This window comes from Rissa tridactyla, chromosome 2 (assembly GCF_028500815.1).
Source record: "Rissa tridactyla isolate bRisTri1 chromosome 2, bRisTri1.patW.cur.20221130, whole genome shotgun sequence".
Taxonomy (NCBI): Eukaryota; Metazoa; Chordata; class Aves; order Charadriiformes; family Laridae; genus Rissa; species Rissa tridactyla.
This window is the reverse complement of record NC_071467.1, coordinates 119,015,371-119,031,118: the sequence shown is the minus strand read 5'-3', so window position 1 is coordinate 119,031,118 and position 15,748 is coordinate 119,015,371. Positions and strand designations below refer to the sequence as shown.

Here is a 15,748-nt window from a genome sequence, read left to right as displayed (position 1 = left end):
AGCTTGCTTAACCCACAAATCAATTCATGTATCAGAAAAAATATATTCCATTTCAAGACAACACTGATTCAATTCAGAATCTTTCTTACTTTCAAATACACAGTGACCCAGTTCATTATATTTGATCTTAACCTTTTTCTTTCAGAATTCCATAAGGATTGAAAGATACTTTGCTCCTCACCAAGAACATTATTATGTTTGTAAACTATCTTGTTTTAAACTGGCAATTAGTCATACTGTGACTTGGGTGTACATATCTAGTAACATCATAGTATATTAGCTTCTAGCTCCCATGACTGTAAAAAATGACTTAAGTATTTCGCTGATTTTTCTGAAAAAGACTCCTTTTACAAGTTCTCCTTTAAAAAGTAATTCCATATATTTTTATAAACAGCAGTACAAGATTAAAGCGAGACACTGTAGAATACCATATGTAATTACACCATTTAGTTTTTGAGAGCAGTCAAATCTGTGGGGTGTTGGACTATTTTTGCTTTGAAAGCTGCCCCATCAATTAACTAAACTTCCATGAAATATTTTCCTCCCCTATTCAACATCCTTAATACTTTCCTCAGGAAATTAAATACAAAAACATTCATTTAGAATACAGTTATGGGTCAGAATTATCAAGACTTGTACTCTTGTTAGATCTCCCATCTCTTTGTGTTTTCTGTGATTACTAGCATTATTCTTCCACAACAGTTTGACTGATGGACTACAGCTCAGGCTAAGCTTTGAATTTCCTGTTTCCAAATTCTCAAAATTATATCAGTCTAATCTCATACGTTTAATTTCCTCCTTCTTTTTTAAAGTACAGTTTCTGCTGCAGTTCTGAACATTTCATACAAAAATGAGATAGCATGCAGCGACATTTAAGTGATGTCACCAACACCCACCAAGAAGAAAAAAACCAGACATAATTGCATGTCTACCCAATACAAAACTTGTGGTTATTCTATGCCTTTTTTCACCAGGCTAAATTAGAATAAACCTAAGAAAGCAGTCCAGTAAGAGTTGGTCCCTATCAAAGAGAGGTCTGCAAAATTGCCTGTAGGGATATGTCCAAGTACACTCTGTTTTTCCCTGTATATGACCACAAAACCCACAGCCACATCAAAGTGAATGAGTCACCCCTATTATTTCTAGATGGCTTACATATAACCCTTAAGACAGTGACTTGGAGATTAACACTGAGAAGGCCACTTACAAATGAAGGCATTGTATGGGTCACCATCATGAATTTTTTTAGTCTGTAGTCCCCTCTGTATTTATAGCTCTAAGCAGGGAATGACTACTAGCGAAAGAAACAAGAGGATCCACGACTGATATACATTCCTTTCCCTTTCACCTTTGAAGAGAACCACTTGTTCTCTTCAACAAGAGAACCAGCCTGACTCTCACAACTGCCTCACTCCTGCTGTTCAGCGAATGGGGAGGTGAACCAGATGCTCAGCCTTCTCCCCACCCATCGAGACATGAATAGTATAATCACCTAGATTTTATTCTCTTTAAGTATTTACATCCTAAGGGTATGCATATTAGCAACCCTGCCTCCAAACACCTGAAATACACCAGAATATTTACATTTACTTAGTTAACAAAACCATCAGAATTAGTGAGTTTTGTATATGTAGATACATGCCCACTCAAAGTTATATTTACAAAGATATGCAAGTTAAATTTGGAAATTTGGGGGTTAGGGGGGAAGCTTTCCTTGGACTTAAAATACCTTTGGAAAATTTAACACATCAAAACTTTATTATAAAGACATCCAAAATAAAACACTGGTGCAAAATGTTCCCTAACATACTGCATGATTCATACAGAAACCTGATAAACACTTGCTTCCACAGATAAAAAAATAAAACAGACTGACCTCTCGCCAAGTAAATAAAGTTCCAGACATGCTCTTTAAAATACTTCGCTATGTCACAACAAAATGAAAACTGGAGGCCACAATTGTAGACATGTAAATATACTCCTTGGTTACACCACAAGACAAAATACACATTGTTTGCCCTCAGAAGAGAAAGTTGGGAAGCTGGTATAATTTACAGTGACCATGACAAAATTCAATAGAAATTTAACAGCCTTGGCCATTGTTACTGTAACCATTTTACTCAAAAGGTAGCTATAAAGTTCAAGGCTGAGGTGTCTCAGCATTCCAAAAATTGAATCCCACAACAGATAGTCTGAAAAAAGAGGATGCAATTCTGAAAAAAAGGAAACTGTATTCATAATTCAGTAAATCATAATATAAAAACTGCATATGGATGTCAAAGTTTCAGAAGGATTTTCTGCCAGATTTTACAAGTCATTCAAGAACCATACGCTTCTTCATTTCCAATAATGCCTAAAACAATATTTATCTTTAAAAACTTCAGACAATATATTCCTGAGACATACTTAACAGACATAAGTTTCTTGTGCAGTAATCCTCAACCGTTCATTAGAAAGTAAAATAGGCTTTGATTCAAAAGGTACACCCCATTCACTCCCGAACTTTGGAAGTGGTAGATCTGAATCTGAATTCTGTATCACAGAGGAGAGCTAAACCCAATTAAATTGAGGAAGATTGTCCTACTGAGAACAGCTACATATTTTTAAGTATTCTATTACTTCCAAGTATGTTGGTAACAGTCCACTTAGTCGAGAGAAAAGTGTTAGTGTTGGTTTACATGGGTTAACGTAATTCATCATAATTTCTTTCAGCTGGGCATTTCTTATGAAAAGAGTTAAGGAAAAAAAACTTATCAACTTACAGATTTTTTTTATTACTATATTAATTTGCAAATTTCAGCAAACAATTAATATGACATCATACCATTTATAGGTAGTTACAGTTTAGATTTACTACAATACTTCATAGTGCATTAGTCATGCCTTATATTTATTTGTAAAAGTAGGATCTTCAAAACATCAAGCCTCAGTGCAGCTCTCTGCTATTCAAATTTTGCAGAAAGATAAGGCAAAACTTGGATTTTGTATTAGAATTATCATGTTTATAAATTAACGTAACTGGAATTAAACAAAGAACCTGTTCTAATTCCAGTCCAAGATTCATAATAGATATTAAAAGGATTGCATCCAAAATCGCTAGCCACAGTTTTATATCATTTGACAAACCCAGTGTTCGCAGCAGAGTGTTCCTCCTGCCCAGAGACCCCTGCAATGAACTGAACACATTGCTGATAGTGCTTTATGAATGTGGACTGTGATGGCTATGCTTGTGTTTTACAAATCTTTTCAAAAGATAAAAGGAGTCTTTTGGCCCATGATACAGCTAATCGGACAGAATGTGCCATGATACCTTCTGGAATGAAAGCTAAGAGGAGATATTTTATTCTCACCTATTAGCAAGATGGATAAAGGAAAAGAAATCTTCACTTCCAAATCATATGAAACATCAAAGGACAGCCTAGGAAGCAATCTTCTAGGCAATCCTTTCATGCCTACCAGCAATTAGAGCGTTCAACAAACCTGCCTGCTTCCAGCTGAAGAAAATGTTAGAGCAGGTGCACTCCCTCCAAACAATGCCACCGCGCAGCCAAGCAGCCAGAAGCAAAACCCTCAGCCCGGCAAAAAGGTTTCTCTTTGTTCCTTTCTACACGTTGCTCTCTGGAGAGCTGTTTTTCCCATTTGTATCACACCTACACGACTGACTCCCCAGGGTTATTACCGAATATATATTCACTAGACTCTTCCTTCTTTTACTTACAGAGTGGACCTGCTTGGATTTTTTGATTATTTTTTTTTTTAATAAGACTCAAAATAGTACCCTATTGGGAACTAGAAATGATACCAGCAAACTAACTTGAAAACATATTACATAATCTTTTTAATGTTAATGATAAAATTCGAAAATACTGCTAAGAAGAAACACAGGACTGTAGTCTGAGATTCTTTTGCACAGGAGTTAGCTCCTCAGTATCCCAGCACTTAAGATAATCCATCATGTCGCAAAAAAGCCTCACAAAACCTTATTTACCTACATAAACCTGGGATTTAATTTGCATTCTTTGCATCACAGCCCTGATGCTCAAGGTTTACTCTTTTGAACAACTGCAAATGGGCAACATAAAGCAAATGGTACCTTTAGGATAACGGCATTTTTAGAAGAGGCTTATTTCTTTTATTGTTATTTTTGTTTATTATTTGTTACTGTTTTAAGAACTATTTGTGTTAGTACTATAATATTACTGAGGGAAGAATAAAGTAGGATAGAAAATTAGGTCACCATTGGTTTCAAGATTTGATGAGTTATGAATGTCAGATGAAGTGGAAAGAAAACGATAGGGCCGTTGAACATATAAATTGCATGACCGATGCCCTTAAAGTTATTTTCTATTCTGATCTTCAAAATCTAAAGAAGAAAATTTTGCACATATATTATAGTTTATTCCTAGTACCGAGACAATGACTGGACATTTTGTGACTGAATAAAGAATCACTAAGTTTGAGGAACAAAAATCTCATTTGAGTTCGTTACACTGCAGTGGTGAAGGCTCTCCAGAGCTTCCCTTTGTGGGAAGAGTCTGTGGCTCAGCTTTTCCTGCACGCGTGGCAGATAAGGCACTCACCAGTAGTGCCCGAGCAGGCAGTCCTGCCCTCGTACGCATTAAAATGGATGTGGTAAGGATTATGACAATCAAGAAAGAAAAGCCAGTTACTACCTCTACTACATCTAGGTTGAAAGTAGACTAGGAAGTACTATGTTATCTTGAATGTGGATGCCTGAGAGGAATACACACCTGACATTCTCAGTGGCAAAATTTTTCTGCTTTGACTCAGTCAAAGCACGACAAAGCTCTACTTCACAATTTAGGAGTGGCAACGCTCAGCAGTTATTCTTAGAAAGCAGTTTATAGGTGGCGTCCTTCACTTGTGAAGAAAGAGGGCAGAACGGATGACTCCCCAGGGAACCACGTCAAACTCTGAGCCAAAAAGAATCTTGCCAACACAGAAATTTACTTTCTTCTAAAATTTAATCTATGGAACAAACTTGTAGGTCGTTAAGACCAACGGGTGTTTAGAACAGCCAACTAAAAGATAGAAAACCAAGTTGATTCTCTCATTAAAAAAAAAAAAAAAATTATCTGTGTGTAATAAAAGATAGTAAAAATGCAACTTGAACAATTAAGGAATAATAAAATCACATACTGTTGAATATGCTTGACTGGTCAACACAAAAATAGTAAAATATAACAAATTATACCAACTATGCAAGACTGTGGTTGTTCTGTATGAAAAGATGTGGTTAGAATGACATACACAGAAAAGAAGTATTTATGAAAGTATAATCACTGGTCCCTTGGGAGCTCCTGATTTGCTGTTGCTTTTGAAAATGAAAAGACAAAAGAAAAAAAAGAAAAAATAAGAAAAAAAAAAATGGAGTTTCCCATCTTAGAATCTTGTTAAGGTTTATGTGACACAATTTAAACTGAGTTCAAGTTTTTGTGTCAGATTAACTCAACCATACTATAATCAAGTCAGAAAAGACATCCAAGGTGTTTGAAACTAAGTTCACAGCACACGTGGGTATATAGCATCAAAGTTTTTAAGGCAGGGGATTTTGTTCTAGACAAGATTTACTGAGATGGTCCTCATTCCTAAAAGTACAGCTTACTGAACATGAACACAAACTTGTTCAACAAGGACAGAACGGAAGATCAGAAGGTAACTTTCTTCCAAAACTAATTATAAGAACATCCAAATGCTTCCTTGTTCTATCAGAAAAAAATAATCCAAAATTTATGAGTGAATACCACATAGCTATGGACTGTAATGGTGTTCAGGGGATCTATTCACAGTGTTGATAAGACATTAATAGTGTCTCATTTCAGCAGTCAGATTTGATTTCTTTGGATACTGTGCTGTTGGCACCTCAGTCTGTGGAAATGCTATCTGCTTATGTTCATTAAGTATCTGAGAATAACTGGACACTTACTACAAAGATAAGTGAAAAACATAACAGAAAGGTAGGATCCACTGAAGTTGTACACACAAACTTTAAGGGCTCGTATCAGGTGGCTTGTAGTACTGGACACAAAAGAAACATGTCTTTTTAAATTATTTATTCAAATTAAACTTCTGCTGTCCAGAGATGAAATTTAGTACCCAGCAGAGTCATAACATTTGCTGCCAGTTTTGCTACTGATGTATATGTTATGTACATCACAAATAGGCTGCTTTTTTGTTAGTGGGGGAGCATAAGGCCCCTGTGGCATGTAAAATCGAGTGCTATCATCCCAAGAGGTAACTGACAATACGGTACAGTACAATGCTGCCTGACAGACATTCATTTTGTAAACAGCTTTGTTGATGGCAAACACTAGTTCTTCCCAGCTGTTTGCTAGCGATCAATTGTTGGAGGTTATTACCCCGACAATTGTGTGTGAGTGTGCGTACGTGAGAGAGGATGCGAGTACTCCCTAGTCTCCCCTGACAAGCCGTGCAAGGCTGCTTTAAACTGTTCAAATGGGCAGCCTGCATTAACCCGTCTGATTTTGCTTGAAGGAGATTTACATGCTTAAATGACCTTTCTAGCTCGAAGACCTGGGGCGGGATGGAGGTAACAGTGACTTCATGCGGTATACATTTCAAATATTTCTGTCCCCAGCTGCGCATATACTAAACAGCTAACTTGCATCCTGTTCATATGGATTTAAGCATTTTTTATTGATACAATCTTTAAATATGTCGATTGTGCAGTACTTGCAAGCTAAAAGAGAAAAGATAAAACCACATTGCCTAGATTGACTAATATTGCTGTTCAGTAAACGTTATAGTAGCTTCTCAGCTAGATGTTTTTCCCCATGCGTCAGAGATACATTAGAGATGGTAGTCCATTTTATAAAACATAGTAATTCTACTGCATGCTATACTTCAAGTTAGATCCTGATACACCCTATTTCATTCTTCACAAGGTGTAAACTAAAATAAAACCTCTTGGTTTTGTCAGACAGAAGTTAGATGATACTTAGGAGATTTTCCAAACAGCAGCTTTTACTGATCTGCACAAGGAATAAGAATATCTAACAGGACACCTTATTCTCTGAGAGGCAACAATCTTTAAAACCTCCTCTAAAACTTGCCTGAGATATTAGCTGTTGTTTCTTCAGAGGTACATGGAAAAACTTCTGCTTGCATGCTGTGTATTAATATATAGCGTATGATTTTTAGAAAAGTAAAGGCTGCATGAAGTCCTCAAATCAATGGCAAAAACTAGATTAAAAGTTCTTCATGAGATTAAAATATGTTATTTTTGTTACATTAGGAATTCTTTGCATTCAGCAAGATTCAGAGTCAGTAAAGATTCAATAAAGACTTCTGACTGCTCAGAAAGATCAAGCTTGCAACAATTACCATGTGATAAAATACAGGGGGAATTTATAGCCTAGGCTTCATTTAGACCTAGAAAGTCTTTTAAAGAGATTGCCATTTTAATAATAGACTTCCTGTCACATGCAATTAAACCCTGTTTATCTACTTCAAATATCTTACTGTGCTACTGCTTTGGCATCAACTTTCCCTTCTACCAAAATCCTTGAGAGACCACATTCCAACTCTGAGAGCTGCCTTTTTGACAAAACCTGTACAGACCAGATATGAACAGCCTCAGAATGCAGAAACAGCCCTAAACTGTTGTCACAAATTGACAGCGTTCAACAGCTTTGAACGACGTTACCAGCACTAATTGCTCTAGCTAGGCCTTCAAGAGTCCCTGGACCAAGAGTGATAAGGACCAATGAACCTTGGCTTCTGAAAATTCTCTGAAGTTTTCAAACAGTTTTAAATTGCAGAAATAAAACACAGTTGACTACTGTTCCCACATATATTCACAGCAAAGAATAAGGGTAAAAACTCTATACATTTCCCTATTGAAAAGCCATGCTCTATAAGAAAAGATATTAAATATTTATTCATACTCCTCTTGGTCTATTTACATCAATCTTCCATAGGATGAAAACTTACAGAGTACAAATACTTGGATTTTCAAGTGACAGTCTTTTACAATTGTTACAACTAGACCAAAGCACAAAAGCAAAGGCTAGAATATCTACTAAGCGGAATTTGCTGCTGTTTATTACAACAAAACTGAAACTATGCCACAGTTTCCTGTAGCAGCCTGCATTATTCATCAATTAAGTTTACAACAGAAATGAAAGCTGACAACTAGTAATTGCAACTGTCCAAGGTGGTCTCGGTGTATTTACACTTACATAATCAAAGGGCTTTTAACAGAGGTCAGGAAGTTACATGATGGTAAATGTGGTTTTGCAGCTATGACCAGATTAAATTCTGTAGCCTTAAACCTACTCTGCTAGGTCAACTGTTTTCTGAGTAAGCGTTAGGATCACTTTGACCAGCAGACTCTCTTTCTAATTTGCTATCATCTGACCTTACCAATAACGCCACATCTGATTAAATCTCTAAAATCTAACCACAGACTTTTCAGCTCAGATGTTATTATCCTTCTTATTAGAGCGGCTTAGGCATATGTCTTGTTTTGTTTGCATAGGTGCTTGTTCTACTTTGCCCTATTCATGAGTTTCAACCTTAATACTAGGATCTTTGAGCTAGAACCCATCGCACTGTGATCATACTGTCACCTCAGGCTGTACCAGGAATGTCTTAACCTAATACTCATTATTAGTACAACCTAGACCAACAGAGCCTTCATTTTCTGCCACCACAGCTACTTGACCCCAACTCGAATGACTGCACTGAGCTAAGACAGGTGGTGCTACAGCTCAGCTTGTTTAACCAAGGGCCAGTCCTGGCTATGAAAGAACTGTAAAAGCCTTTGTGTGTTTTAATACTGTGCTCCATACCTTGTCTCCCCTATCTTAGCAGGACCCAAACAATAGGAGCATGGGTCTATTGACACCGGGTTGACAACAGCCTGTACGTTTTCTCTGCAGATATGCGATGCCGGGAGTAGTGCAGCCTGTGTATATGGTAACAGACCGGCTCAGACTCTTGGGGAAACTTCTGTGTAAGCATTGCAAGGAGATCACATGGAATAGCTTGGTCTACACTATGTTATCTTGGCCCAAATCTATCAGTTTTGAAACAAAAACAGTGAACTATACCACCCTCCCCAACAACAAGCTGAACTGGACCCCGCTGCAGATCTGATGCTTTAACCGAGAATCTGGATTTTGCTTTGCTCAAGGGCAACTAATTTCTTGAGAGCTGAAACAGAAAGCAAGAACGTTGATACAACTACAGAGAGAGAGATGGCCACCACAGAACAGAAAAGAAGGATTTAGAGAGTCAGGATTTTTTTGTTAAGTAGGTACCTTGTGAAGACGTGCAAAAGAACAGCAAAAAGACTTGGTATGCAAGCCCTGCTTTAGTACCCGTACTAGTTTCAGCTGGAATAGAGTTAAATGTCTTCATAGTAGCTTGCATGGGCTATGTTTTTGTGCTGAAAATAGCGTAGGTAGCACATTGATGTTTTAATTATTCCTGAGCAGGGCTTACACTGCATCAAGGCCTTTTCTATTCACACTGCTCCACCAGCAAGTAGGTTGGAGGTGCACAAAAATTTGTGAGGGAACACAGTTGGGACAGCTAACCCCAACTGGACAAAGGGATATTCCATACCATATGACACCATGTTCAGCAATAAAACTGGAAGGGAGGTTAGCAGCGGGGGCTGCTGCTCCCAGACTGGCTGGGCATTGGTCAGCAAGCAATTATTTTCATTTGCATCTTTCTTTCTTGGGTTTTATTTTCCTCTCTCTTTGTTTGTTTGGGTTTTTTTCCCTCTTTTCCTTACAATTTTTTTAAAATTCTTATTATTATCTCTTTTAAATTATTAAACTGCTTTTATCTTAACCCACAAGTGTCTTTCTCACTTTTACCCTTCAGATTCTCCCCTCATCCCACCGGGGCAGGCGGGAGTGAGCAGCCGTGTTGTGCTTAGTTGCCAGCCAGGGTTAAACTGCTACAGTACCTTTTCCTTTTTCTCTACTGTGTCTGCTCTGCTGGGCATAGGTGTTTGTTAGGCATTAATGTACTACAGAGTCCCAGTAACTTTACCAACACAAGGAGCCCTCCACCATCCTGTCCCAGGGTGTGCTTCATGTATTACTTCTTATGTGCCTTGGGCACTGCCATTATGCACCTACATTTCTCCTTCAGCCTGCTTATGCCCAGACCACTGATTCTAGAAAACAAATTCAGGCAAAGAAATTAAGTTCAATCTTTTTGTTTGATAAGATACACAACAGGGGTAGGGAGAAAGGGGGAACTTGCAACAAAAGGCTCCTGTTCCTTTGTTCCTCCTCCATGTTATCTCAAGTGAAGAGACAAACATCAAGGATGATAAAATTTAACAGTAGCTTGAAACAATGAAGCAATATCCCCAGCATTTTCTAAAATAATATGCCCTGCAATAGACTCAGTGAAGGTCACTGCTTCCATCTAGGATTCAGGATTGCAATAGATATGCTACAGAATGGTGGCATCAGGACATATCAGATAAAGCTTCCCTCTATTTATGTGAAGAAACACTTTTTCTGGTTCAGAGAAAAAGCTAGTATGTCAAACAGCTTTAAGGATGCCCAATGAGCTTCAGTACAGAAGCACACACTTTTCCAGGTAGAACCAACGTGCAGTTGCTACCTGTAAATAGCTGAGATCTGCTCAAAATTTTTGTTCTGCTCTCTTTGAACTAGGCTTGTCCTTTGCTTTTGTTCATTAACGTTTTTAGAAAGAGAGAACTGACTAGGCTTAATGAAGATTGTGCTTCAAGGGAGAGGGACTTCAGAAGTAGGCTACAAAAAGTGAAGTCTGGATCTAGAGTGTCTGGATCTACACCAAGTAAAAGCAGCTCTGACGGGAAGACCAGAGGAATTAAGATCTGCAAAACCAGACTGTCAACAAATTATGCAAGAATTGAAGAGAAGCTGCAAGAAGTAGACACCAGAAATGTGAGATGCTTACAATTAAGTTTACAAAAGAAGCAATTTCATGGCAAGTAGAGGTCAAACATTTTGCACAACTTGACCTCCTAGAATAGGAATACTGCACTGAACTGGGATAGTGGGCTACAACTCAGCCTGGGAGACTGGGCATCACCAACACTGGCCAGCTTGATAGAACTGAATTAGGAAGTTATTGTGAAGAGTGGTCATTTACTGCCTTCTGAATGTGTTGCTGCTACTGGTTACAAGCATGACCTTATGCACGTCTTTCATGAAGATAGGTGTTCTTGCAATCAGTCCAGACTGAGTATCTCTATTCAGGCTGACCCAGTAATGCACCGGCTCAGGCTGAGTGACTGCGTGATCCATAGCCTGGGCAGACAGAATCTTGTCAGCAATGCTGTTCTTTCCATATCTTCTGTTCTTCCTCCTAAGCCCACCTTGATAATCTGTTTCTTTGGGTATTGTATCTGCATTTTCCTTACCTTGCTTATGACTTTTCCTTACAGTATAGACAAAATACTGCTGCTAAATTAATTTTCTTGTGTTGCCGTTTGAACTACATGTTCTCTGAACTCAACAACATTCAATGTAATTTATGAAGAAAATGCATAGTAAGTAACAGTTCAAGTGCAGTTTTTCTTGTAAGATAAATAATGGCAAACCCCCCCACTTCATGTCATTCTAGGTGGGGTGGTGGGATCAAAACATACAATATCCGTCTTTGTTTGAAAAGGACACAGCTAGTTTATTCAGCATGTATTGGAAAGACTGTTGAGCCATCATGGATAATTTTACTGTTTTTTCAATCTTTATATAACACATAGTAGGAGTAGTTTTGTTGTCATCCAGGGAAATAAGTCATATTTCATGGCTGTATCGTTGGCTAAAAAGCTGTATGTCATAATCTGGGCATGTTAGCTAGGAAATACGATCTTTTAAAAGTGTGAATAAATCCATTAAAAACGACTTTACTAGATTTTTGCCAAGTCTCCCAGGAATAGGGGTGAGAGATTTTTGAGTCAGCAACCTGCAATATGATAAGCAAAGAAAGAATGACCCTCAGGAAAGATAAGACAAGTTGAAACTAAATGGATGCAGGTGAACAAGAAATTTCCACCCTTTTTTTCCTTATCTTTTCCAAAGGTGGGTGGTCCAATTAGAAAAAAGCTTAAGCTAAAATGAGACAAAATAATATATTTTTTGAAAGGGCAGATATACGAGTTTGTACCACACTTATAAAATGTACCTTTTTTAAAAAAAATCAAATGGTATCATCAGGTGAGCCGCTTAAATAACCACTGTCCCTCGGATGGAGGTTTCAACTGCGTATCAATCAGGTTCCCCCAACAGCTGACTTGCAAAAACTGACTATGTGCAGATACATCGCTAGGAAATGTAAATACTCAAGTAATATAGACTACTACTTTGTATTTGTGTACAATTGGGACTTTCAAAAGGCTTTAAAAATGTAAGTAACTTCAGTTTCTTCATTATGATATAATATCCTTTCTGCTTTAAAGAGAAAGTTATTTTAAAGTTTAATTGTCCATAAACAGTTTAAACAGATTATTTTGTGAGATGAACACATTTGTTCAGTCCACAATTTTCCTGAAAATAACATAGAAGAGGAAAATATCTGTGTGCCAGGGCGCCATGACAACTATTGAAAACATCTAAAGCAAAACAAAAACCCCAAACCATTCTTTAAACCAGCAAAACCCCTCTGATTTCATTTATCTCTCCATTACGTAGATCTGGTCCTGCCAAAACTGGTGCTTTTTTTAGCAATTGACAAAATGAACTCCTTTCAGTAGAATCAAATAAGTACATCTGAAGAAGACCATTACTCCTATGACAGAGTAATGATTGATGTCGTTTAATTTTGTGTATAGTACTTCATACCTTTGCAACTTCACACTTCCCTCAAATTGGCAGTGATGCATCGCTTTCATACTGAGACTGTTCTAACAGCTACAGTAGAGAATTTATAAAAGCTCTACAACCTATGGCATAGTATCTGTTTTCAAACTGGGTCTCTTTCCAAATATATGGTTAGATTTTTAATTTCATACCTTAATATCATTGTTTAGCTTACTAATTAAATCTGACAAGCTACACAGGAACATTATCATAATTAGATTTTAATCTTTTATCTGTAACAACTTAAATAGTTTGTGTCATCAATAGTTAACTTGTAGCTAATATGATAGCTACACTTTACCTAGTTATTCCTTTTCTCTCAAACTGAACAAATCCACTAGTCCTACTATATGATTTGGGCTGCACTTCAGGGGAATACTAGCGTAATGTCTAACGATAACGCTTAAATTAGATCATAGGAAAAGAAGCACCTAGAATGAATGCAAAGACAACAATCACCAGAGGGGAGGAAAAACCACAAAGACGATCAGAGGGCTGGAGCACCTACGCTATGAGGACAAGCTGAGAGAGTTGGGGTTGTTCAGCCTGGAGAAGAGAAGGCTCCAGGGAGACCTTATAACAGCCTTCCAGTACCTGAAGGGGGCCTACAGGAAGGATGGGGAGGGGCTCTTTATCAGGGAATGTAATGATAGTGCATGGGGTAACGACCTCAAATTGAAAGAGGGGAGATTTAGATTGGATATCAGGAAAAAATACTGTAAGGCTAAGTGAGGCACTGGAACAGGTTGCCCAGGGAAGTTGTGGATGCCCCATCCCTGGAAGTGTTCAAGACCAGGCTGGATGGGGCTTTGAGCAGCCTGGTCTAGTGGGAGGTGTCCCTGCCCATGGCAGGGATGGTGGAACTAGATGATCTTTAAGGTCCCTTTCAACCCAAACCATTCTGTGATTCTGTGATTTTTATGGATAAGCAGGTGAAAAGGAGCATGAGGCTTTGCATATTTCTTCCTTTTTTCCCAGTCCTGAGTTTGTCATCAGGAAACCTTCAGACACCCACATCCTTAGAATACAAAATCAATGTCTTCCATTTTAACATAAAAATTTTATTTTTCAAATGAGTTTTCTGCTTCCAAACATCAGTTGGTGTAATTGCTCAGCCAAAACCATCTTAGTTTTGTCTGGAGATTGGATAGGCATAAAAAATGTCTTTTATGGTTGGCATATTATAAACAAAGACAGTCTAAGTTTTGAAATTGCTATATTGAACTAACATCGCACCATTAAACTAAGCCAACCAGTTATATAATCAGATTTCTGCATAGGACCTCTCAGACTAAAATATCATGGAATGAAAAGATTTTTAACATTTCTTGTTATTACTCCTTTCTCTTCCATCAAATAGGTGTTAAAATGAGATATCTTAGGCAGTTTAATCAGGCAGCTATGCTGCAAGATGCTCTGCTTGACTGGCCACAGGGATAGCATCAGGAAGCCTACTCCAGCCACAGAAAAGGCCAGTCCTCTTTTGCAGTACAGCACTAGCGAGACAAGATGTAACAACCTGTTGAGCCTTTATTAACTTATTTTATCCTTTGAAGTCTTAGCAAGCATGCTGTGACATTTTGCGCCTTATGGGTACAGCTCTCAACAACAACAGGCTTGGTTCTACTTGAATGGCATAACTGTTTCTCACAGCAATTACCGTTTCTATTTTCATCCTTTTCAGATGGCTGTATTGTTGAATATCACAGGACGACACAGGTTATTTTTTCCTCAAAGACTTCACTGCTACAATGCTATTTTGACATGATTACCACTTATCTTTTATGATACCAGACTTCTAAGTTTACCCATGTGATGTTATACACTTCCACCTGAGCGACTGGCATTTTGGGTCAGAAAAACATGTCTTAATACTGTTAAAAAACATTCTGAACTTCATAACATCACAGAAGAGACTTCTTCAGGCTCAACCACCACTGACTTCTCATATAAGCTGTAACTCAAATGAACATAGTGACACACAACTACTATCTTTAGATGTTCATAGAGACTTCTCTGAGCTCAGGAGCTGAACTAACTGCTACAGTACCGGCAGGGAGCTGTGAAAGGCTTACATCCTGCATGGCAGAGGCTGTAAGATGTACACCTCCTAACCGAGAGACTTTCCCTGTCACATCCAAACGATACAGAAGCAGCATCTGCAGCTCCTCAGACAGGGTGATACAAGTCTGTCTGCATTAATTTTCTGTATTTTAAAATAATTTCCTACTTTACATTTATTTAACAGAGAGCATTTTGTTTCTTAACATTTATTAAATACTGAAAAGTTGTTTTTAGGTTCCTACTTATATTGATTTCCCTAACTTTTTCTCCCTGCTAATCTTTCCATCCAGAATCACACTATGTTGCACGTGAACTAAGCTTTATATTTGCTTAGAGTGACATACAATAAGCAGGTATAAGGTACAGCCATGAAAAAACACATTTTCTACCTTCAGTCACTGAACAAATATTCCTATATTGTATCCTGTAAAAGCCTCGCAGAAAACTCCTGCCTCCCAGGAATAAATAGGAGCTACTAAGGAATGAGCAAATGGCTTCAGAACCAGCCTGAATGTGTGTCTGATTTCCTCACAGGCTAAGTCTGTCCTTTTTGTTTGTTTTATTGGGGTTTTTTGAGGGCATATTAGTTTAAGTAATGTATTTTATAGGATAACTACTGCCTTTCCCTTGCAAGTAGACTTCTGCATGACTAATCCATGGTCCTCTTCTTGATAGCTGTCTTAGCTTCTTCCATCCTAAAAGAAAGTCCTGAAACTTTGAAGCCAGCTACTCCAACAACTCACTTGTATTCCTAAAATCAAAGACCCATGCAATGTCACACCAACGCCGCCTCAGCGCTGTACAGTAGTTCAGACTACTGCATA

The 15,748-nt window shown here is 37.9% G+C and overlaps 1 protein-coding gene across 11 annotated transcripts in view; it reads right to left on the bottom strand.

Annotated features, from left to right (window-relative positions):
* Positions 1-15,748, bottom strand: part of ULK4 (unc-51 like kinase 4) — a 255,213-nt gene that overhangs the window by 74,294 nt on the left and 165,171 nt on the right. The window lies entirely within an intron of this gene.